Source organism: Grampus griseus (assembly GCF_964374135.1).
Source record: "Grampus griseus genome assembly, chromosome: 2".
Classification (NCBI taxonomy): domain Eukaryota; kingdom Metazoa; phylum Chordata; class Mammalia; order Artiodactyla; family Delphinidae; genus Grampus; species Grampus griseus.
The window spans coordinates 9,545,762-9,571,083 of NC_139018.1; the positions used below are offsets into that span (position 1 = coordinate 9,545,762).

The following is a 25,322-nucleotide window of genomic DNA, read 5'->3' on the forward strand; positions in this document are numbered from 1 at the left end:
TGAGCAGGAATTCCCTGGTGGTCCAGTGGTTAGGACTTCATGATTTCACTGCTGAGGGCCCGGGTTCAATCCCTGGTCGAGGAACTAAGATCCCACAAGCCATGGGGCAAAACCAAAAAAAAAAGAGCTATGAAGAAATGAGCTACAAAGTCATGAAAATATAGGGAGGATTCTTAAATGCATATTGCAAAGTGAAAGAGGACAGAATGAAAAGACTACATACTGTATGATTCCAACTACATGACATTCTGAAAAAGGCAAAACTATGGAGACAGTAAAAAGAACAATAGTTGGCAAGGTTCACAGGGAAGGGGAGGAGGGGTGAACAGGGGAAACACAGGGGATTTTCAGGGCAGTGAAACCATTCTGTACAATACTCTAATGGTGAATATTTGACATTATACATTTGTCAAGACCCATTGAACTATACAACACAAAGAGTGAACCTAGTATAAACTATGGTTCATCAATTGTAACAAATGGATGCAAGATGTCAATACTAGGGGAAACTGGAAGGGGGAGTAGAGTATATGGGAACCTCTGTACTTTCTCCTCAGTTTTTCCCTAACCCAAGAACTGCTCTACAAAATAAAGTTTACTAACTTTTTAAAAAATTTAATTAAAAAAAAAAGATGAGGAACAGCCATGATGATAACAGGGAGTTACTACAGAATTACCTAGAGGGGTTAGAGGGGTGCAGCATTTAGAGGATTAGAGGATCCGAACGATCAAGTCACATAAGAGAGAGCATGAATTGTAAATAAATGCGCCGGTGGAAAGGGCAACCGAAGAAACGTAACAAGTGCCACTTTAAGCATGTTACATTTATAAAATGTAAAGAAAGCTATTATTTTACACTTGCTAAATTAGCATACAATTTCAAATGCGCCCTGGTGTTCACCAAGCTGTGAGGAATGTGACAGGTTGATAATACCTAACTAGTGGCAGTTAGGTAGGTACTGAAGAAACGCTTCTGCTTGTAAGTATCGTGAGCAACAGCCACACAGATGTTCACGCCCTTGGACCAGAAAATTCTAGAGGTTTATTCTAAAGAAGGTTTCCTGAGGACCTAATTCCACCGAAATTATCAGCTTATTGTGGGATATTATACTCAGGAAAAATGGCCTTGTCTCTCTAATAAATTGATGACATTTTAAAAAGCAGGTGTTGGGGAGATGTTACAGCATAAAGGAGACTTATAACAACAAAATGCAGTGTATGGACTTTGTCTGGACTGATTTGAATGAACAACTATAAAAAGCCTGGTGGGGTTTTTTTTGTTTGTTCGTTTTGGGTATCTGGGGTAACTTTAATATGGACTGGAAATTAGATGATATTAACAAATTATTAACATTGTAATGTATAAAAATGGCAGACGATTATGTTTTTAAAAATCGTTACCAGAGAGGCATTGTGAAGTATTTATGGGTAAGATGGCATGCTAAAGATAATCCAGCTTTTATGTACATACACAGTTGGCCTTCTGTATCTGCAGATTCAACCAGCTGCAGACTGAATTCCATCTGCGGTTGGTTGTATGCACAGATGCAGAATCCACGGATACAAAGGACCACTGAACTATGCTATTTTATACAAGGGACTTGAGCACCTGTGAAGTTTTGTATCCATGGGGATCCTGGAACCAATCCCCAGTAGATACCACGGGACTGTAACTTACCACAATTGTTTTTTAAATCCAGAAAAAAACCTGTAGGGGGTGGGGAAGTGAGCAGGATGAAGCAAGGTTGGCTAATAGTTGAAGATTTATGATGGGTACCTTGAAATTCATTATACGTCTTTTTTTTTTTTTTTTTTTTTTTGTGGTATGCGGGCCTCTCACTGTTGTGGCCCCTCCCGTTGCGGAGCACAGGCTCCGGACACGCAGGCTCAACAGCCATGGCTCACGGGCCCGGCCGCTCCGTGGCATGTGGGATCTTCCCGGACCGGGGCACGAACCCGCGTCCCCTGCATCGGCAGGCGGACTCTCAACCACTGCGCCACCAGGGAAGCCCCATTATACATCTTTTATATGCTTGGAAATTTCCATAATAAAAAGTTTTAAAACATCCTATTGTGGCATACTACTAGCAGTACCTTACTATCTGTTGTAGGTATTTAGCTCAGCACGTCGCCTCTTAGTAAAGACAATTTCCCAGCCTTCCTTGCAGCTACGTTCAGCCTTTCCTGTTATCAACATCCTACACCAGAGAGGTACATTTGTTACAACTGATGACACATCATGATCACCCAAAGTCCATAGTTTACATTAGGGTTTATCTCTGGCTTTTAATAATGTCTATTACTTGTTCCAAATGCTTTTAATCAGAGTACAGTTTTTAGGGAACCTCTTCAATAACATTTTCTAACAATTTATAGCTAACAAGGATAAACAGGGCAAGTGAGTCCCATGGCTTTTAATTTATTTAAGCAAAAAGAACTGATTAGTAACTGCCGACATGTTAATAATTTCACATGATATATGAAGTACAGAGTAGATCACAGTGGAAATATATAGCTCCATCTACTGTAAATACTTTGAATTGGATATCTCTGGGTTTTGTACTTTATGGATTTTAGTTTGCTTTCATGATGAATTTAATTTAGGAGTTTTGTAAGTGATTTCATGCTCTGAGCATTTTGCAAGACTCTGAGAGATATAAACGTAATTAACACGAGGATGCTGCCGTCAGGAGCTCTGAACAGTTGAACAGTTTTAAGGCAGCCTCTAGCCCAGGCTGACATTTGGTGATCTGCCGATCCTGTGTTGCCCAAGAAGGGCTGAGGTTTCAAGATATAAAAGGAATTACTCTGCTTTCCCTAAAGCCACAGTCACTGGGATGGGATGAAATTAAATGACCCTCGAGAGGGGAAAGGACTTTTGGAAAGTGTTGGAGAGGTGAGAGGAAAATGGAAATCTAGGGGTGAGGGTAAGGTGAGGCCATGATGTTCTCAGTTACCCTCAGCTGACCAGCGTTTCAGGGTAACAAAAGGACATGGTCAGAGGTGATGGTTCCACGCAGGGCCAGGTCACCATACCCTGTAATAAGTGCTGGAATAAAAGTATAGGCGATGTGCCTTGAAAGGAGAGAGAAGGAAGACTTTGTTCTGCCGCAGGGAGTAGGGGCTGGAGCAGAGAGGCATCAGGTCTCAGAACGGGGTCACCTCAGGAGGCTTTGTAAGGGCACAGGAAGAGAAGAAGGGCATTTCAGGCAAGAGGAACAGCATGAAGGACTGCACAGAGGTGTGAAATTTCATCATGCGTTTAGGAAACGGTAGGCTGCTTGGCCGAAGCTTAGTAAGACGGTGGGGCAGGAAGATACATAAGCAGGGACCAGCTTCTGCAGGACCTTGAACTCCAGGGTGATAAGTTTGCAAACACTGGGGAGCACTGAGAACTTCGCAGCAGGGCAGAGACGAGAACAGTCATCTGGAAGCAAAGCGGAGACAGATTGTAGCGGGTTAAGACTAGAGATCAGAGAGACTGGTTGGGAAACTATTATAACGAGTTCAGAAGAGAAATAGAGGATCAGAACCAGGGCAGTGACAGTATAAAAAGGACAAAACGGAATCTCAGAAGGAGTTCAAATTCGCCTCTGCAATGGATGGCACTAGGCCACTAACTGGACTTGGGTGACATCTTAAACAGGACAGGATGTTCAGAGAAGGAGTGATCAGGCATCTGATTATGATCCACCTGTTGGCACAGTAAATGGCACATAAAAAGTGTTCTATCCATGTAATCTACTATTATTACCGCTATTATTATTATTCTTACTTATCTCAAAAACTACGTCATCTTTTGTTGATTTTTTCAGATACTTATTTTCATAGATACTTTGTAGGAAAGTTATATAATTGGCTTTCTTTATATTAAGCAAAATACAATCACTAGAATCACAGAGATCTCTAGAAAACCTGTTTTATTGCATTCAAGATCATTAAACCTTAAATCAGAGCCTTGGTAACTTAGTCTATGCAATGTTGCCCCATAAAGCAACTGCAAAGGATTAGGGTAATACTACACCTGGTTTACCTTCATCTCCTGCCCTCACGCTGGACCGAGAGCTTCCCAAAGTCAGACACTAGGACTTATTTGCCATTGTGTCCCCGGTGTTTAGGGGAATATTAGAATATGGCCAGCGCTCCAAAGACTTCTGTTGAAGAATGAATGAATAAATAAATGGATGGATGGATGGATGGATGGATGGATGGATGGTTGGTTGGATGGATGGATGGACCAGTAAAAAAATTAAATCCTTGAAAAAAAAACCCCTTCTTTTGGATTAAATATAATGTGTGTCATACTTGAAATTGGTCAGATGATTCAGCAGAGGGATGAGTGGAATGAATCCTTGCCAGACACGCTGGAACCCACAGTGAACAAGGGCCAGTCAGCTGCCCACCCAGGAGCAGCTGAAGTAAAGCCACCCACATCCCCCATCTCCAGAGCAGTTTTCTCAGCTAGCAAGATTCATCAAAGAGGGCAGGTTTTTGCCCAAATAATTTAGATTCAGTTTCTAATATTGTTCATATTTTTCTGCAGACTTCACAGATTTTTGTATTGGGATATTGATACCTCTACCAGAATAAAACCCCAAATGCCAGTGATCTAAACAAGGTACAAGGTTATGTTTATCACCGAAGTTTAGACTCAACGGTGGCTCCAAGATACTGGGATTCCAAGTTCTTTCCATCTTGAAGCTCTGTCATCTTCAACATGCAGCTTCTATCATCTTGTCTAAAACAACAGATCTGGTTCCCTACCACTGTATGCCCCACCCCATTCTAGTCCCCAAAAAGGGAGAAAAAAGGAGGTCATGCCTAAAGGTTTGACCCAGAAGTTGCACACATTATTTCTGTTCACATCTCGTTAACCAAAACTTGGTCACATGGCCACAACTAGCTACCAGGGATGCTGGGAAATGAAGCATTTAGTTGGCTATCCATATGCCTCCCTAAAACTTCTATCATTCTAGAGCAGTGGTTGTTAGCCTTTCTTATGCCATGGACCCCTTTGTCAGTCTGATGAAACTGCTTCATAGAATTCTCAAACAAAATTTTTAATTAAAAAACGTTTAAAATAGTTGCATTAAAAATAATGTGGAAATAGTTGCAACCGTGCTTCTTATTATTGCATTGATAACAAATATGGCAGCAGTTTTTTTTTTTTTTTTTTTTTTTTGCGGTACACGGGCCTCTCACTGCCGTGGCCTCTCCCGTTGCGGAGCACAGGCTCCGGACGCGCAGGCTCAGCGGCCATGGCTCACGGGCCCAGCCGCTGTGCGGCATGTGGGACCTTCCCGGACCGGGGCACGAACCCACGTCCCCTGCATCAGCAGGCGGACCCCCAACCACTGCGCCACCAGGGAAGCCCTAGCAGCAGGTTTAATCACTACTATAACTTCAAAGTCACGATGAGCATAAACAAAGCTTCAAGGTATCTGCAATCATAATGTGATGTAAAAATATCTGTGATTCCTTCTGGTGACAAAGTCACAGGCGGTATTAATCCTAATGTGACCATCACCTACATTCATAACTGAAGGAAATGCTAAATTTCAGTTAGAGGGTAGTCAAAACAAAGATGTGATTTTCTCAGCCTGGTGCACAGACACCCTGAATTCTACTCAAAGTCTTTTTGGGGTCTGTGAACCTAGTTTAAGGACCCTCACTAATAGTATAAGAGAATGGAGACTGGGTGGCATTAACAGAGGGCGCCACAAGCCCCATTTCAGTACATGCCCGGGCTCTGTGATCAAACTCTCTGTATTAATGAGGGTTCAGTGAGGAGACAGAAACCACAGAGGAATTTGAAAGAGAAATTAAAAAACAAATTTTTTTTTTAGTTTTGTAAATTTATTTATCTGTTTATTTATTTTGGGCTGCGTTGGGTTTTCATTGCTGAGCACGGGCTTTCTCTAGCTGTGGCGAATGGGGGCTACTCTTCATTGTGGTGCGCTGCCTTCTCATTGCGGTGACTTCTCTTGTTGCAGAGCATGGACTCTAGGCGTGCAGACTTTAGTACTTGTGGCACGCGGGCTCTAGAGCACAGGCTCAGCAGTTGTGGCTCGCGGGCTCTAGAGCACGGGCTCAGTAGTCGTGGCACACAGGTTCAGTTTCTCTGCAACATGTGGGATCTTCCCGGACCAGGGATCGAACCTGTGTCCCCTGCATTGGCAGGTGGACCAGGGAAGTCCCTGAAAGGGAAATTTTAATATAAAGAATTATTAACTATAACAGGGATTGGTGTCACGAGGGATTGACTATTAAGAAGAGAACGCTAAAGGATTGAGGAATTGCAGGTATAAAAAGGGGTGAGAGCTGATATCTGGAAATTGTCAGAGGGCAGGCAGGCTTACTGGATGTCAGAGTAGCTGCTGTGGTGTCACACTGGCAGAACTTGCTGGAAATCCATCTTTTACGTGCTTGGGAAAGCTGTTCTTGGAGAGGTACCTCATGGAGGCACTATGAAACCACCAGTGGAAGGTGCTGGGTGCTAGGTGCTAGGTGCTGCTGACCACTGTGTCCTGCAGAAGCCACGCTCTGGGGAAGCTACTTACACTGTGAAGGAAACCAGAACGTGTCTCCCCAAAATATGCCACTTTGGCATATGGATTATTTTGAATTACAAGCATTCAAGAAACAGCAAGTATAAGGACATGCTGATCCCCCTTTTTTCTTCCTAAAAGCAGGAGATAAAACTCCTATGTGAAAGGTACCCTCCCTGGATGAGGAGGAAAGAAGACATTCTTATCAGTGCAGAGGTAGCACCAGAGGAATCTGCAAACGAACATCAGTCTATGCATTTCCTCCCATGTATTTACCCTCCCACCTTCCAAGTTTGCCTTCCTTGGGAGCCTGAAACTGCTTTCCTTTGTCCTGTCATTTCTCTACAAATTTATTGTTTTTTATTGAAGCTGCCATATCTTTGGAATTCTAAATCACCACTTTGAGTTACTTTTGGTTTGGGTTTCTCCCACGTGATGTGTGCTGCATGTTTTGACAAACTATCTGTTTTCTCTTGTTAATCTGCCTTTTAGTACAGGAGTCGCAGCCAAGAACTCAGAAGGTAGAAAGAAAATTATTTTTCCTCCCCTACAGCTGCCAGGCTGGGCACTGGGAGAGCTGGGAGCTGGGGGACCTGCCTGCTTTGCTGTAACTGGTAATGCTTTAAGCTAGATGGCTTGTCAATAGTCCTTGTTTGATAACCAATTTGAAAATTTGCTCCATATTCCAGCCTTGTTTGCCCCCAATCTATGGTTCTGGGCTTCTGCCCAAGTTCTTGGTTTGTCTCCTGGTTCTCTAAGCAAAGGTTCAAAAACAGCCCTGGGGGCTTCCCTGGTGGCACAGTGGTTGAGAGTCCGCCTGCCGATGCAGGGGACGCGGGTTCGTGCCCCGGTCCGGGAAGGTCCCACATGCCGCGGAGCGGCCGGGCCCGTGAGCCATGGCCGCTGAGCCTGCGCGTCCGGAGCCTGTGCTCCGCAACGGGAGAGGCCACAACAGTGAGAGGCCCGCGTATCGCAAAACAAACAAACAAACAAACAAAAACAGCCCTGGATCCTGCCAACTAGGCTAGAACTTGGCTATTTTGCTCAGCCTTTTCTATCTCATTCCTTGGAGCCCCACACTATTATCTAAGTATCCTCACTTACCAGTTGGAATCTAATCACAAACTAGAAAATTATGTGAAGTGATGCTGTCTGAGAATCTTATCTGCTACTGGGCCCCATGCAACAGATTTAAGTCCTGTTGGACCAAGCCCAGACCTGTCAACATCTTTTGCATCCTGGGAACCTCGCTGACTCTAGTTTACAGGTGCCCTACTCTCACAACCCCCGACCCCATCCAGTTCCTACTCTGCCTTTTCTCGTTGGTCCACTGCTGAGACCCATGATGACTTGCCATTAAGGGCGTCAGATAGCCAACAGCAAAGGTGGGAAGATCCAAGACTAAGACTAGCCTTAGGGAATGCAGAGGAGTTTCTACTGTTGTGGTTTTTCATGAGATGTATAGAAATACCTCCACCTAAAATATTCTTTCCTTCTGCTGTTCCCCTGTGTCCTCATTCCTCCACCCCAAACACACACCTAGCCCACAGGCTCTCTCAATACTGGAAATACTATCATTTGTGATTTTCCCTTTTGGAGTGAAAATCATTGTGATTCCAGAAATCTCTTTCAGAATACTAATACATACCCCTGAGAGGGAATGTATTATCCGTTACTAATACATACCCCTGAGAGGGAATGTATTATCCATCATTATCCGTTAAAACTTTGCAGTGTCCTATTTCCTTCTTGCTTTCAATGAGCTGCCTGCAAATGGGGCCCTGAGGAGAGAAATCACAGAACACACAAGTGTGCGTTGACTATACACCCAGCTTGCCTAGGACAGTGCCAGTTTACAAGTATCGTTCTGATGTTATTTTTAATAGTGTCCTATTTCACTATTGCCCAGGTTTTGACAATAATTAAATAGTCACCTTAACGAAGTGGGATGAGTCAGGATCATGTGTTTTTATTTGGGGAAGGGAAATCTGGAGGAAGGATTGAATTTACCAAGGAGCGGCATGAAGTATTGGGAAAAGGTTGTTGGAGAGGAAAAAATGTCATAAAGAGTGTTGAAGACAACTTTGTCCACTTTAGAATTTGTCCTTACAAATCTCCCAGTGTCTCCCATATGTCAATGAACCTGGAAACATTATGGATTGGCTTTGGGAGAGCATAGCCTAGGGATAAAAAGTCTAGTGACTCAGCCCTTGAAGTCAGTCTTGGGTTTAAAGCCCAAGTCCACTACTAACTGGTGTCTGACTATGTCCTTAATTACCAAATCTTCTATTGATAATCTGTGTCCTTGTCTATGAGCCAATTTATTTGCAAAATTGGGATAACAATAACAGCCGCTCTTAAAGCAGCAGTGAAAGTCAAATAAATTAATGCATGTAAGGTATTCAGCATAATGCTTGGGGCATAGCCATCACTTGATTTCATCAGTTGATACCACAGGAGTGGGTATCTTTGGGATGATTTGTCCACCTGTCATTCTCTGAAAACCTATCTCACTGTGGTAGACTGAATAATGACCTCCAAAGATGTTCAAGTCTGAATCCCTGGAACCTATGAACGTTACCTTAGGTGGCAAAAGGCACTTTGCCGATGAGTTTAAGTTAAGGATCCTGAGATGGAAAGATTATCCTGGATTATCTGGGTCAATGCTAAAGGTAATTATAAGTGTCCTTACAAGAGGGAGGCAGAAAGAGATTTGACTACAGAAGAGGAGAAGGCTATGTAATGTTGGGAGCAGAATGATGCCCTTTGAAGATAAATGAAGGGGCCATGAACCAAAGAATACAGGTGGCCACTAGAAGTGGAAAAAGGCAAGGAGATGGATTCTCCCCTCAGAGGTTCCAGAAGGAACCAGCCCTGCCAACACATTGGCTTTAGTCCAATGAAATTGATTTCAGACTTCCGACCTCCAGACTTGTAAAAGAATACATTTCTGCTGTTTGAAGCCACTGAATTTGCAGTAACCTGTTACTGCAGCGATAGGAAACTAAGACACCCACCTATAGTGGGAGACTCAACAGCCCTGGTTCTTTCACTCGGTCTAAGAGTGGACACATGACTTAAGCTGGGCCAATCAGGTTCTTTCTCCCAGGTTTGTGGAATTTTGAGCTGGGACTTGTGGGTGTTAAGTCACATACATGGCAGAATGCCAGAGAGATGGTGTGCGAACTTCTGCGGCCAAGGTTCTCATACCTCTCCTGCTTCCTGCCCTCCCCCCAGATTATTCAGCAATCCTTCGGATACAACAGGGATATATTGTGGGATTTAACAGTATCCTTCCAACAAAATCCCTTTGTCAATTAAGGTAGCAAGTTTTGGTTTTTATTAGTTGCCACCTCCCAAAATTGATTGATACAGACAAGCTGTAATGAACAATCAACTAAGAAAACAGCATGTCTGCAACAAATCACCGGGCTGCAGCCTTTCTGGCAGCACCAGTTCAGGCTTCTGTGGCTTTAAAGCAGACAGCAATGGCTCCCGCCAGAAGATGCTCTGCAGCACATCTGAGCTGCAATGCCATTCCCAAAGCAAAACTCCGAACAATGCTGGACTGCTGAGGAAATAGCTCACCTTGGCCTGGCACAGTCAAAGGGGGCCTGGTGCAGCTCATTTTGGGGGGAGGCCTCAAGGAAATGTCAACTTGAGTCAAGGTGCACATTCTTGAGACGCTACTGGATTTTTGCTGAGAGACCGTGGGTGGGAAATTGGAGAAACATTTCCACTGCCCAGTCGCCAAACCGCACGGGAAAGACAAGACGTGGATAGTTTCACCACCCTAAAAACTCATGGTTCCACAGAGCACGCGGTAGAGCTCTTCAAAGTGGGTCTACTTCAGGAAAGAAGTCTGCAGCTGAAACCTGGGGCTCCACGAGAGGCGGCCACAGATGAAGCCTGTGGAAATGCGTTTGTTTCTGCTTCCAGCCTAGTCTATATTATTTGGTATCTGTTCAAAAGCCGGTTCAGTGATGGTCACTTCGAAAGGACAGATGTCTTTGCCTTCAGGGTTCATTTGTTCAGCAGGATTTTACTGAGCTGTTGCTTTGTGCCTGGAATGATGCAACGTGCATGAGGTACAAAGAGGAATGTAGCACATTTCCTGCTCCCAAGGGGCTGCCAGCTCAGGTGGGGAGACATAGCGCGAAGGGAGTGGTGAGTGCCACTCATGCAAAGACTTGAATTCTCTTCTCTCTCTCTCCCTCCTCGCTCCCCCACTCTCTTTCTTTCTTTTTACTTTTGCTGTGTGTGGACTTTGGAGATACAGGGATGAGTAAGACACAAGCACCACTATTTGTGTCCTTGAGGAGCTCGGCTTAGCGGGGAAGTGGGCTGGGGGACCAAGGAGGAAGCATGAACTCGCTTTGGGGGAGAGGAGTCAGGGAAGTGACGTGATGAGGTCATAATCAATCAAAGTTTGGAAGAACAAGGAGCTCTGCAGACAGAGACAAGGGGAGAAGGTTTTCCAGCAAGTACCTAGAGAATAACTCCATTAATAAGTCAAAACACAGGGACCCAAACACCCTGCCTTTGGAAAGGAGAGTGTTTTCCCAGCAGCACGAAGAGGTCAGTGTTGCTGGAACCTAGGCAACAAGGAGTCCAGGGAGCAGGATGGGAGGCCAGAAACCCAGATCGAAGCTGGGTCATGGGGGGCTTGAGTGCCATGCTGAAAAGTTTGGATGAGGTGCAACTGAAGAGTTTGAGCAGTGGGACGAGCTAATCAGATCTCTGTGTCAGAAAAAAACTGGCCTAGAAGCAATGTGGTATATGACTTAGAGACAGGTGCCCCTAGATCTGAAAAGAAATGAGTTTTTAGGTGCTAGAGATTTCAGGGAATTCACACCTAATAGCCTCTCTTTCTCCTCTGAATTATTAAGTAAGAGAGAAGGTGATAATAGGACACTGAACAAGCAAAGGAGGTGACTGCCACCAGTGTTCAGGTCAGGATGGCATTCCGGGGGTCAGTTATGTGCATCCTGAGACCTTATTGATGGCAGAAGCATTGTATAGTGTTATGGGCTGGACTGTGTCCCCACAAAATTCATATGTTGAAGCCCTAACCCTCAGTACTTCAGAATGTGACTGTATTGAAGATAGGGCCTTTAAGGAGGTGACTAAGGTAAAATGGGTAAATAATGGTGGGCCCTAATTCAATGAGTGGTGTCATCACTAGAAGAGGAAATTAGACATACAACAAGAGACACCAAGGGTGTGGTACACGGAGGAAAGACCATGTGAAGACAAAGGGAGAAGGTGACCACCTCCAAGCCAAGGAGAGAGGCCTCAGAAGAAACGAAACCTCCTAACATCTTGATCTTGGACTTCCAGCCTCCAAAATTTTGGGAAATAAGTTTCTGTTGTTTAAGCCTCCCAGTTTGTAGTATTTTGTTATGGCAGCCATAGCAAGCTAATACAGTATGTCAAAATTCTCCCAGATACTGGATGTACATAGGAGAGTCTTAGTCTGTTTGGACTACTATAACAAAATACCACAGGCTCGTATGGATGACGAGAAATTTATTCCTCACAGTTCCAGAGGCTGGAAATCCAAAATCATGGTGTTAGCATGGCCAGGTTCTGGTGAAAGCCCTCTTCTAGGTTGTAGACTGCTGATTTCTTGCTGTGTCCTCACATAGTAGAAGGTGAAAGCAAGCTCTCTGTGGCTCCTTTTATAAGGACACTCATCTCATTCATGAGGGCTCCACCCTCATGACCTAATCACCTGTATAGGCCCACCTCCTAAAACCCATCAACTTGGGATTTCAACATAAAAATTTTGGGGAACACAAACATTCAGATCACAGCAGGGAACTACCCTGGTAGTATTTTTATTTTGATTTGCTTGGCTCGTGTCACACGGGGAAGATGTAAGAGAATTGCATGGAAGAAAATCTGTGAGGGTGAGAACTAAGAGGAAAAACCATAATAAATTTAATTTGTCTAAGAAAATAGGTTGGTGAGGGGTAGTGAAGAGAGAAAGAATGATAAAGTTATTTAAAATCAATTTTAAAGTCTGTAGTTTGGTTTAACCACATTAAAAAAAATCTGGGCAAACTTGATTTTGTAATTCTTAGCTCCTTTAGAAAATCATTTATCAGAAGTACTAACACCGCGTGAATGTTGTTTACTAAGTAAAATGCAATATAAATTAAGATTACGTGTTTTCCAAATGAAAAAGAGCTGATGCTAAGGTAGAGGAAAATTGTTTTATTCCAGTTGGTGGGAAAAGTCAATCAAATGCTGTGACACTGATGTGAGTACCACATGGCTGTAATTTTTCTGTTGTTTTATTTTCCCCTGTAGGAGTGAAAAGATACTGAAACTCTGTAGGAGAGCTATTCAAGGTACTGGGAAAAGCAGAAAGTAGTTTTAGATAACTTCCTGGTAAAAGATTGCACACTCTGGAGGTAAAGGTTCTTTAGTTCTAAATTAAACAAGCCTCAGGGATTCAGTACTGATGTGAAGGCAAAAGACATCATTGGAGTAAAAGTCAACTTGAAAAAGGAGATGCCAAGAAATACTGAGTTAATTTCACTTAAGTCTAAAGAGAGGCATGACATAATTATGATCTGGGGCAATGAAAAAGATATTGAATGTGCCCCAACTGGTATATTTTTTCCCCACATTTTATTCTAACTGAAGATGCTATTTGAGTAGATTAAGTTTCATGTTTAGCTGTTTTAAGTATTTTGTTAAAAACAGAGCAAAATAACAACAAAATTTTAATCCTGTGACAAAGACTGCTAATCTTAATCACAGTTAGCAAGGCTTTTTGGTCAGGTGGAAAAGCTCTACTGCCTGGCAGTGTTCTAATTGCACCTTCAACTTTCTAGAAAATAGAGCCTTGGTGGTCTTGAAACCACAACTATAAAAAAGGAGAGTAAAACACTTACATTTTTACCTCCCAAATATGTCTAATTCAGCTACATCTCTCTCCCATTAAGCCTAACCTCATCAAAGCCACCACATCTTTCACACTATTGCAAACAAACACTTCCGTTTTGCTCTTCTCCATTTTCTACACTGGCTGAATGAAGTTAACTTTTTCAAACGTACATCTGATCACATCACCTTTGGCTTAAGAACTTTTCTATGGTTTCTATGAAACAGTAAATCTTTAACATGATACACACGTCCCTTTGTGTTCTGCTGCCATTTTCCTCTCTCTCATCTCTTGCTCTCTGTTTGGGTCAATACTGGACTTTTCAATTCCTTGAATGAGCCATAACTCCTTGTTTTTGGGGTTTGGGCATCCTGTTCCTTCTACCTGGACTGCTTCCTATCCTTTACCTGGCTACTAGTACTTCAGTTCCCTGGAGCCTTTTGTAGTCAAACCTCTCCTTCTCACCTTTTGCCCCTAGCAACCACAGATGCGATTTCTTTCCCTATAGTTTTGCCTTTTCCAGAATGTCCTATAAATGGAATTCTACAGGATGTAACCTTTTGTGTCTGGCTTCTTTCACTTGGCATAATACTTCTGTGGTTCAACAGTGTCATTGCCTATATCAATAGCTCGTTCCTTTTTTTACTCTTGCATAGTCTTTCGTTCTCCGGCTGAACCACAATCTGTTTCTCTATTTGCCAACTGATAGACATTTGGGTTGTTGCCAGTTTTCAGCTACTGTGAATAGGTTGCAATAACATTCACATACAGGTCTTTACGTGGACATTTGTTTTTATTTCTTTAAGGTAAACATCTAGGAGTGAGATTGCTAGGTTATATGGAAGGTATATATTTAATTTTATAAGAAATTGACAAACTGTCTTCCAGAAGGGTTATTTGCATTCCCATCAGCAATGTATGAGAGTTCTAATTGTTCTATATTCCGGTCAGTCCTTTCAGCCATAAGGTTAGTTTTTTTTAGCCATTCTAGTAGGTACGCGATGTAGGTTTTTTTTTTTTTTTTTTTTGTGGTACGGTACGCAGGCCTCTCACTGTTGTGGCCTCTCCCGTTGCGGAGCACAGGCTCCGGACGCGCAGGCTCAGCGGCCATGGCTCACAGGCCCAGCCACTCCGCGGCATGTGGGATCCTCCCGGACCGGGGCACGAACCCGTGTCCCCTGCATCGGCAGGCGGACTCTCAACCACTGTGCCAGCAGGGAAGCCCCGCGATGTAGTTTTAACTTACATTTTTCTAATGACTAATGATGTTGAGGAACTTTTTATGTTTTTGCTGTTTGTATATTTTCACAGATAATGCTTCTGTTCAAATATTTTGCCCATTTATTTTAGTTGGGTTGTCTTTTTTATTATTGAGTTGTAAGAATTCTTTATATATTCTGGATACAAATAATTTATCAGGTACATACTTCAGAATTATCTTTCCCAGTCTGTGCTTGCCTTTCATTTTCTTAGCAGCATCTTCCAAAGAGCAGAAGTTTAAAATTTTGAGAAGTCGGATTTATCAATTTAAAAACTTTTCTGGTTTACAGTTTTTTCGTATCAAAGAAACCTTTGTCTAACCCAAGGTTACAAAGATTTTCTCCCATGGTTTGTTCTAGAAGTCTTACCCTTTTAGGTTTTACATTTAAGCCAATGATCCATTTGAGTTCCTCCTCCTCCTCTTTACCCTTTCCAATCCCCCTACTCTTCCCTCTCCTTCTTCTTTGTCTTTAAGTGTCTAATTGTCCCAGCACTATTTGTTGAAAGGACTATCCTTTCTCCATTGAGTTGCCTTGCCATCTTTGGGAAAAATCAATTGACTATATATGTATGGGTCTTTTGTGTGTGTGTGTGTGTGTGTGTGTGTGTGTGTGTGTGTGTGTGTGTGTGTGTGTGTGTGAGATGTTCTGTTATTTTCCATTGATCCAGATGTTTGTCCTTACATCAGTACCATACTATCTTGATTACCGCAGCTTCATAGTAAGTCTTGAAATCCGGTAGTTGCATCTTCCAACTTGTCAACTTGTAAACTTCTACCCGAAAAAAGCCTGATGGGATTTTGATTGGAATCTATAGATCAATTTGGGTAGAACTGACATTTTCATAATACTGAGTCCATGAACATGGTATCTCTGATTATTTAGGCCTTCATTATTTTCTCTCATCAATGTTTTGTATTTTTCAATGTAAAACTTGTGCATGTTTTGTTAGATTGATCCCCAAATACTTCATGTGTTTGATCACTGTGATATTTTAAAATTTCAATTTTCAATTCTTTACTGATGCTATATAGAAATACAAGTGATTTTTGCATATTAACCTTGTATCCAGTGATCTTGGTGAACTCACGTATTAGGTCTAGAAGGTCTTTTGCAAATTATTTAGAACTTTCTACAGTTTTCCTTGCTTTTAATTTTCACTTTTTATTTGAAAATAATTCCAAACATAAAAGATGCAAAAAATTTGTGATGTTTAATTTTATGTGTCAACTAGACTGGCCTAAGGGATGCCTGGAGAGCTGATAAAACAATGTTTCTGGGTGTGTCTGTGAGGGTGTTTCTGGAAGAGATTAGCACTTGATTCAGTAGACTGAGTAAAGAGACCCCTCACCCTCACCAATGTGCGTAGACATTATCCAATCTGTTGAGGGCCCGGATGGAACAAAAAGGCAAAGGAAAGGCAAATTCCCTCTCTTTTCTTGAGCTGGGACACCTACCTTCTCCTGCCCTAGACACTGGAGCTCCTAGTTCTTGGGCCTTTGGACTCTGGGACTTACAAAAACAGCCCCCTGGTTCTCAGGCCTTTGGACTCAGGCCGAATTATACCCCTAGCTTTGTTGGTTCTCCAGCTTCAGACAGCAGATTGTGGGAGTTTTCCATCTCCATAACTGCATTATGGAGCCCGTTCCTAGAATAAATCTCCTCTTATGTCTGTCTATCTATCTATCTGTCAATCGATCAATTGATCTATCCATCCATCCATCCATCTATTATTCTATATCCTATTGGTTCTGTTTCTCTGGGGAACCCTGACTAATACATAAGAACAAAGAACTCTCATATGCCCTTCACCCAGAGACTCCATTCACCTTTCACCGGTGATGTCAATAATATCTTTTAGTGCAAAAAGTGCCAAACCAGGATTATACTTTGTACTTGTCATATATCTTCAGTTTCCTTCATTCTGAAACTGTTTTTTAGTCCTTTTTTGACCTTCATAATCTAAAATTTTTGAAGATTATAGGCCAGTCATTTTGTAAACTATCTCTCAATTTGGGTTTGATGTTTCCTATTAAGATTCAAGATATGCATTTTTGGCAGAAATACTGCAGAAGTGATGCTATAGCACCAGGTGTCGATTTGTCCCAACCCTTGTGACATTAATGCTCAGAGACAAATCTGCATGTCTCTGGAGACTCGTTTCCTTCCCTCTTTTCATAGCAGAGGTGAGAGCTGGCTGAGCTGCACTGAGCAGGGCTGTGGGGAGACAAGACATCTGGGCTGGGTAGGCAAAGCTCTTCCTAGGACCCTCTGAGCAGACCTTTGCCCTTGGTATGCTTATTGCACTGGACACAGGGTTTCCCTTGATGTATTCCTTGCTAGAGAGACTGGGAATTCCCTAACCCCAGTTAGGCTAACATATAAATATTAATGCAGTGTGGGCGTGGGGCACACTTTCTGTCTTGGGCTCTGGCTCTGTCTGTCCATCTGGCTGCTGGCTAAGGCAGGCCTCGTCCTGCTGGAACTGTGGCCTGGAAACTTGACCGTGGTACACACACAACAGCTATGCCTGGACTCTGCTGCGTCATAAGGAAAGTTCAGGGGATTGTGTGCATGCTGCCACTTGTCTGCATGTAAGTTTCCCTCAATAAGCCCCTGTTATAGCTGCACCACATGGCACTAGTGGGGTGTGTGTCTGCGACTCCTTGTATGTCAGTTGACTTTGAATACTTGAGTAAGGTGGTGTCTGCTAGATTCTCTTTTGTAAAGTTCTCATTTTTTAAATAAGAATTTTATGGGGAGATGCTTTGAACCTATGTAAATATCTCATTCTTTGTTCAACTTTTACCCACTAAATTTAGCAAACACCGATACTTCTTGTCTGATGATTGCCAAATGATGATTTTCTAATTCCATTATTCCTGCTAAATTTATTAGTTGTGATCTACTTTAAGCAAGAGTTATCTTTTCCCCCTATTTGATTACTCATTTAAAAAACATCAGTGTGGACTCACGGCTTCTATTTTATTCCATGGGATAGAATCTCTTACTATCATAATTTTGATGCTAAAATTGTCCCATATTTGGCCATTGGGAGCCCCTTCAAGCTGACTGCTTTGTCCTTTTGAAATTCTCCATCATTACTTGAGCATTTTCATACTTTCTAGCACAATAAGGTGTTCCAGGCCTATTTATATATGATGCTTTCACATGTATATTTATTTTTATATCTATATATATTGAAAACTTTGAATTCACATCAATACTTCCAATTCTGATCCAATCACTCAAGTCTTCTTGCTGTTCCCCTTTCTGCATTTTAACCCCCTTCTCCAACAGTGAGAAATCTGGCTCGCCTTATTCTTAACATAGTTTTCCTTTGTGAAGTCTCCCTGTACATGATAAGTCACCTGACTTTGCTGGACCGACTCCCCGCCTTGTTTGGGCTCTGACGCCCACACTGAGCTGACTTCCTAGCTGAATATGGGGGTGCCTATATTCTCCTGTGTAGATAGAAGAGTAGAGAGAACCAGTCACTACAGAGGGATGCACAGATGAGACAGGCACACAGAAAATAATCACAGAAGAAGGACACAGAGAGTACCTTCTGGGTTCCTGGAAGCTTTCCAACTCCTGGTTCTAGCCTTTTGCTAAGGTGCAGCTGTATGCCTGCTCGCAGCTTTTGTGAGAAGCTCCTACATCCTTATGATAAATTCTTCCGTTTTGGTTAAGCTACTTCAGGTTGGTTTCTGTTACATGCAAATAGAGTCTTAAATGAAGGTATATTTATATCCTGGCTTGTTCTACAAAAAATAAAACAAATTGTGGAAATAATCAGGGAAAAGGGAAAATAAAAAATTAGCCCACAGAAAACGCATACCACATGGTACTGTACTGTTGCTTAACATGCACTGAAATATTAGCTCTAAGATTTCTTGTGATCCAAACGAAGTGTGAAACACTATCCCTTACAAGGTTTTACGTCTACAGATTTAAACAAACCAGCAACTGGAGCATGAATAGATAGACCACTGGAAGAAAACACAGAATCTAGAAGTGAACTCTTCAACAAATGGCCAATAAACGGCAAACTATGTAGCCATCTGGAAAAAAAAAAAATTGGATTCATACCTCACACCATATACTGAATCAGGTCCAAGAGGATTAATGTTTAATTGCAAAAGACTGGAAGTCAAAACATCTTTCAGTAGAGAACTGGTTAAATAAACTATGGGCATATCCCTGCCATTAAATGTTATGGGGACTGAAAAAAAGAGCGAGGAGTTCTGTATAAATTGCTACAGACATGTATTCTTGATATACTAAGTTAAAAAGAAAAGCAAGGCATAGTAAACGTGTATGGCACACTACCACTTTTGTAAATGAGGAATGTCTTGGCTTGTACTGCATAAAAAAATTCTCTAGGAGAAGGAGCAAGAAACGGTGGTTACCTGTTTGGAGCATGGGGACAGGTGTGGGGAGAATTCTTTTTACTGTATACCTTTTTATGCTTTCTAATTAATGAACCATACATATGTACTTCTCTTTTTAAAAATTCAAAAAATAGTTGAAAATCAGACAAACCTGTTGATGGAGAAGCTCAGCTAGTCTTGACAGATTGAGACGACTGTAGGAGGGGATGGGAATTTTACCTGCCCACAAATTTCCACTGTAGTGAACCCCAGTGCCTATTCCCACCCTAAGAGGCCATCCTTCTCATAAAGGATTATCTCCAGAAAGGCTTTATTTATATTACTGGGGAGGTCTTCTGCCTACAGTGCAATATAAGTGCTGTATATACTTAAGAAAAGTTATTTTTATGGAGGTCCGCCAAGTACATTCCGACTACTTCCTAATTTTGCCCATGAACATTCTGTTTATGTGAAACGTCTTGCCAATTCACAGTAAATATATGACCAAAACGTGGGCGTTGTAGTGATTGAATACACCAGCCCTGAAGCCAGACCGCCTGGGTTCAAATTTCAGTTGTTCGCTTATTAGCAGCTTATTTGCTGGAAGTTATGAATTGTCTTCATCTGTTAAAATGGGGGGGCAATCAGCATCTACTCACAGGGTCCACATATCAATCAAAGCTTAGAACAGCCTGTCCAATAGCAATATATACGAGCCACAAAAGACATTAAAAACTTTCTAGTATTTACACTGAAAAAAAAAATGAAACCCATATGTAACCTAATATGTCAAAAATACTATCACTTCAAAACGTAATCAATATAATAAATATTAGTGAGATGGTTTACATTCTTTTGTGGTAAAGAACACATACATCTGATTTCCAGCTATCATATCTCGACCAGGACTAGCCATATTGGAAGTGCTCAATAGTCACACGAAACTGGTGGCTGCTGTATGGACCAGCGCCGCTCTAGACATGTCCAGCACGTAGTATGTGCTAAGGGCTAACTCTTAGCAGAAGCATGGTCGCTGTTACCATACCTCGCCTGGAGTAAAGCAATCTATCAGGTGAGCCATCCGGAAGACAGGCCTACATTTGGGGATAAATTAATAGAATTTTCTTTTAGCCAGTCACTTACTGGATCTCTGTATTTTAATTCACAGCTGCAAGATAAAATACACTGTTCTGACCTATGCAAATGAACAATTTACATAAATGGGGCCGCTGCCCCCATCTCATTTTCTGGTTATCCCTGTTCCGGGGTGGGGCTGGGGGGGTGGGATTAGTTGTCTCCCCACATGTGGAGGGCCCTGGACCACTAGCAGGGGAAAAGCAGGCGAGGGGGTCGGTCCTTTAAAAAAGGTGCGGGGCTGGCGAAAGGAAATCCGAGCCCTGCGCACAACAATTACGACCATGGGGAAGGGCCTCGTTTAGGGGGCCGGGGGCCGTGGGTGCCAGAAGGGGCAACAATGCAGGCGGACGAATTCCGAGAGCCAGCAGATTCTGCCGACTCAAGCGAGCGTCCGCAACCCCGACGCGCGGGCCCGGGATGGTGGCGAAGGTGCCGAGCGGCGGGCAGTGGAACGTCCGGGTACCGTCCCGGCTCTGGGCCGCAAACACCGCCTGGGCCTCCGCCGCTCGCCTTCCACTGTCTCCCGGCTCCTGAGTGGCTGGGGGGCCGGGATTAACCTTTCACCGCCGAGCTCTGTCCAATCACAGGCTCGCTCTCATGCCGGCGCGGGGCGAGTAGAGCGTGGGGGCGCGGAGGGGGCGGTGCGGACGCCGGTCGGATTCTCCAAGCCGCTCTGCGCAGTTGCCGCAGGCCGTGTGCGGGCTGCGGGCGAGCAGGGCGCTGCGCAGTCTCCGCAAGCGCCGGCGGGAGGGGTCGCGGCGGAGGCGCGGCGCAGCGCGGCGCAGGCTGCTTCAGGCCCAGGTGAATGGAGTAACCTGACAGCGGGGACGAGGCGACGGCGAGCGGGAGGAAATGGCGGCGGCGGTGGCGGCGCCGGGCGGCAGCGGGAGGCCTGGGCTGTGACGCGCGCGCTGGAGCGGGGTCCGATGGTTCTCGAAGGCCCGCGGCGCCCCGTGCTGCAGGTGAGGCGGGATTCCGCGGAGCCGCTTTGTGTCCGGGGAGGGGAGCGGCCCCGCCTGGCCCCGCGCCTGCCTGGGCTCCGAGGCCCGCGTGGGCGCCCGGCCTGGGGCCTACGGTGGCGAGACTCGCGCGGACAGATGGCGCGGCCTCGCCTGGTCCCGGGCGACGCGGCCTGTGGGCCGGACGTCCACGCCGCCGGGCTTTGCGCCTCCCCGACCCCAGCGCCCATCCTGATTCGGTGCTTCCCAGGGACTTTGTGCGGTCGCCCTGGCACCGGACGGGGACGGGGACGCGGGCGCCTCCGCTCCCGGAGTGGAGCGGGTCCTCGCAGGTCGCTCCCGGCCCGCGGAGAGTGGGGGTTTGACAGGTCCGGTTACGCACACGACGGTGGTACGGAGTCAACCGCCGCGTCTCGGGAGCATCCTCGGGAGCCTGCTTGGTGGCGGTGGCCGCGTTGGGCCTCCTGGGTGGACACCTTCGAGGGGGCGGGAGGAAAGGAAGCCGGGCCGTCCGCGCTGGCAGGAAAGCGCGAGACTTCGGGGCGCGCCCGGCGAGGATTGTTCGTGTTTATTGGCAGGTGACCAGATCTGGGTCCCCAGGGACGGGTGGCCGAGGCCATCTTTAAGCCCCTCCTCTCCGGTGTTTTTGTGCCAGCACGCCTGGACTCTGCAAAGGGGCTTTCTTGAGGGTTTTCAGTCTTTGGGGAAATCAGTATATGTTTTAAGTTGGCACGGCAGATTTTTTGTAGATTTTCCGGAAAAGCTGAGCTGCCCGATAGCTTTGCCCGCAGTACAGAACTAACAGACCACTTAATGTATCTTTAATGGCCTGAAGATTTGCAAAGACAGAGATGAGTGGGGCTCCTTGCTGTACAGTGTTTAGTCAGTGCTTTTGTGAAGAAAGTCATGCTTATGGGGACACGTTACTTAACCCAGATGATAAGTCTATTGTTGTGACTATCACGGTTTAAAAAATACTCATCTGATTAAAGAATATTACTTTGAAGTCTTTGCTTCTTGACGTGCTTTGGTCTTTAACTTTTCTGAATCTTCACAATTCTGATTTTCAGTTGTCTTAGTGTTGCTTCTTTTTCAAATGCAGCACACTCAGTGAATGGAAAAGGGTACAAATTAGGAGTCACTCGGAAAATACTTTTAAAAAATGTGCTTCAATAAAAGGTTAACTCCATTGCAAATATAGTGTCCTAAACATTAAATTTTTGAAATAAAAATATCCATCTTAACCCAGAGCTCCAATAATTTATTAGAGGGTGGATGATGGTACAAGATGCTGAATGAGGCTGCTAGTGAATAGTAATTTTAGTATTAATATCTTTGGGAACTAGGTTGCCGTAATCAGCTTATTTTGCAGTGTTGTCTTTAAAGCTAGCTAGTAGCTATCTGTGGCATATGTATATTATATGTAATATATGCTGTGTATACTTACATATATAATTATTTCAAAATTTTATTTTAGGACATAGTTTATAAAACTTTAAAGATTAGAAACACTACAAAGATTGCTTTTAATATGATCTTTATGAACATTTAAATGGCAGTGTTGGATAATGGACTTACTCAAGGCATCAAAATGCTGATTTAAGAAAAGATGAGCACATTTAATTTGGGGAGAAAAGACCTTCTTTTCCTGTAGTTATTTCTATAAGGGCTTGTTTTACTTTTTATGCTGTCATCTCATGATTAAAGGTTAAGTTCTGTCTACTGTATTATATCTGTGGCACTGTGTATGTGTTGTAAAGTGAGGTGGTTTTGCCATTGCTGAATTTTATTGTCTTGATTTAGAAGACATTGTATTTTGATGTGGCTCATGATTCTTATTTGATAGTGATTTTGTGGTAGTATATAGTGGGTAGTACTTTCAGTGTAGTGCTGTCTTCAAAGGAGGATGACTTTTATGGCATTGAGAGATTTATTCCCTGCCACTGTCTGATGTGTGAGATGCTTGTTTCGTTTGAGAAAATAGGTATTTCATCAACATTCTCTCCCTTGTGACCCTAACATCCTGTGGTCATTACTTGTGGCAGAGGAGAGAAGGGAAAACATTTATTCATAAGAAGTTCCTCCTTAACTGTGTGCCAAGATGTTTCAGATGCTTTTATGTGTGTTCTTATTTAATCCTCACCGTGACCCTGAGACAGACTTGGTATTGTCTTATTTTACATGCAAGGAAGCTAAGACTCAGAGAGTTATGAATCTAGAAGTGGCAGAGCCAGGATTGAATCATGGTTTGATTTAAAAATCTTTGCATGTGGGCTGTCTTCCTTACGTTGCATTGCTGTTCCAAGTGGATTTTAGGGAAAAAACCTGTGTAACTTGCAGGTAAGTTTTTAGTTAATACTTGTTTAATGAATGGAACTCTGTCTTAAATGTTCAGGTGACCTTTGGTTATCTGAATAATTAAGATTTTTAACTTTTTTTGTGATAAAATATAACAAAATGTACCACTTTAACCATTTTTAAGTGTACAGTTTTGTGGCATTAATTACGTTCACATTGTTTGCCTGCCATCACCACCATCCATCTCCAGAACTTTTTCATCTTTCTCAACTGAAACTCTGTAGCCATTAATCACTAACTCCCCATTCCACCCTCCTCCCAGGCCCAGGCAACCACCATTCTGTTTTCTGTCTCTATGAATCTGCTACTCTTGGAACCTAATTGAAGCAGAATTGTACAACATTTGTCCTTTTGTGACTGGCTTGTTTCACTTAGCATTGCATCTTCCAGATCCATTCACGTTGTAGCATGTGTCAGAATGTCCTTCCTTTTTAAGGCTGAATACTATTTCATTCTGTATGTATGCACCACATTTTGCTTATCCATTAATCCCTTGATGGACACTTGGGTTGCTTGTACTTTTTTGGCCTTGTGAGTGATGTTGTTATGAACATAGGTATACAAATACTTGCTTGAGCCCCAGCTTCTGCTTCTTTTGTGTATACCCGGAAGCGGTCGGATTGTTTCTAGATCATCAGAACACTAGTCTCAGAACTTATTGCAGTATGAGTTTTCTCAGGGTTTTTCCAGGTGGTTATACTTCCCTACAAATAGGAACTTTTTATTAATAGAAGACTTTAATCTTCCTGAGGCCCAGGATTTACTTGTTTTTATGATCTCGGTTCCCACCAGTGTTTGGCAGGTAACTGAATTCATTCAGTTGATCCATCATGGAGCTATGTTCTGCTCTGTTGATGTCAGAGGAAGGTACTGGTCAGGTCCCTTTTTAACTTGTGTAAATAGTTAAGTTGGAGCCAAGTGATTTATCCTTGTGCTCTGCATTTTGGACATTCAAGAGTTCAGCTCATTCTCAAAGCCCGATGGATGTATGTGTTTTATTATTTGTCTGCTTTGAGAAAGGATTTGAGATGGTCTTACGATAGATGTTTGAGAGGACAGTGAAAATAGTGGTGAAGGTTGAGGGGTAGAGTGTGGAGGGAATTAGATGAGAAGCTCAGCGCAAGGATAATTAGCGTCTGCATGTCACTGAAGTTTTTTTTTTTTAATATTTTATTAGTCAAAGCAAAAGAGGAAACAGGACTAATTATAGTGGGTATTGATTGGTGAAAGGAAGTATAGCAGTTAATCAGGAGAAGCAGACTTTTCTCTTGTATGATGAATAAGCATTTGAATTCTTATGTAAAATGACATTAACAATATATGGAGAAAACGTTTTACATTTTATAAATGATGGAGAAATAGTTTTCACATGCCCTTTTAGAGAAACTGGATAAAGGCCTCAGACATAATGGAAAAGTGTTAGTAATGTAGGTATACACGTTCTGGTGATTTGATTCATGAGTTTAGTTAATTTCTCTTTCAGACGATGTCCATCATATATCAGTTGTCTCATTCAGGCTTTTGACAGACGCTGAGTAATAGTCCATTCACAATGTACTCTTTTCTGGATAGTACAGGCAGTCAGGATTTTCCAGATTCTCTCTGCCTGTCTTTAGGAATTGTGTGTTGGTCTAAAAAGCAGGATTGCTTGTATAGTGGTATAGCCTTATTTTTGAGGTCCAGCTGATGAAATTGAAATTTTCAGTCATGTAAGAAGGCCTTTGTTAAAATAAATTTTGAGTACAAAATGGCTTTCCTATTTTCCTAGAATTGTCAGTGGATTGTTGGTTCTC

At 43.2% G+C, this 25,322-nt stretch overlaps 1 protein-coding gene across 1 annotated transcript in view; it reads left to right on the top strand.

Moving 5' to 3' along the window:
- The first annotated feature begins 20,909 nt into the window (after positions 1–20,909).
- Positions 20,910–25,322, top strand: part of DICER1 (dicer 1, ribonuclease III) — a 65,305-nt gene continuing 60,892 nt past the window's right edge. The window contains exon 1 of the mRNA XM_082647682.1: positions 20,910–21,174. The gene's annotated coding sequence lies outside the window, so the exon portion shown is untranslated. The remainder of the gene's footprint in view (positions 21,175–25,322) is intronic.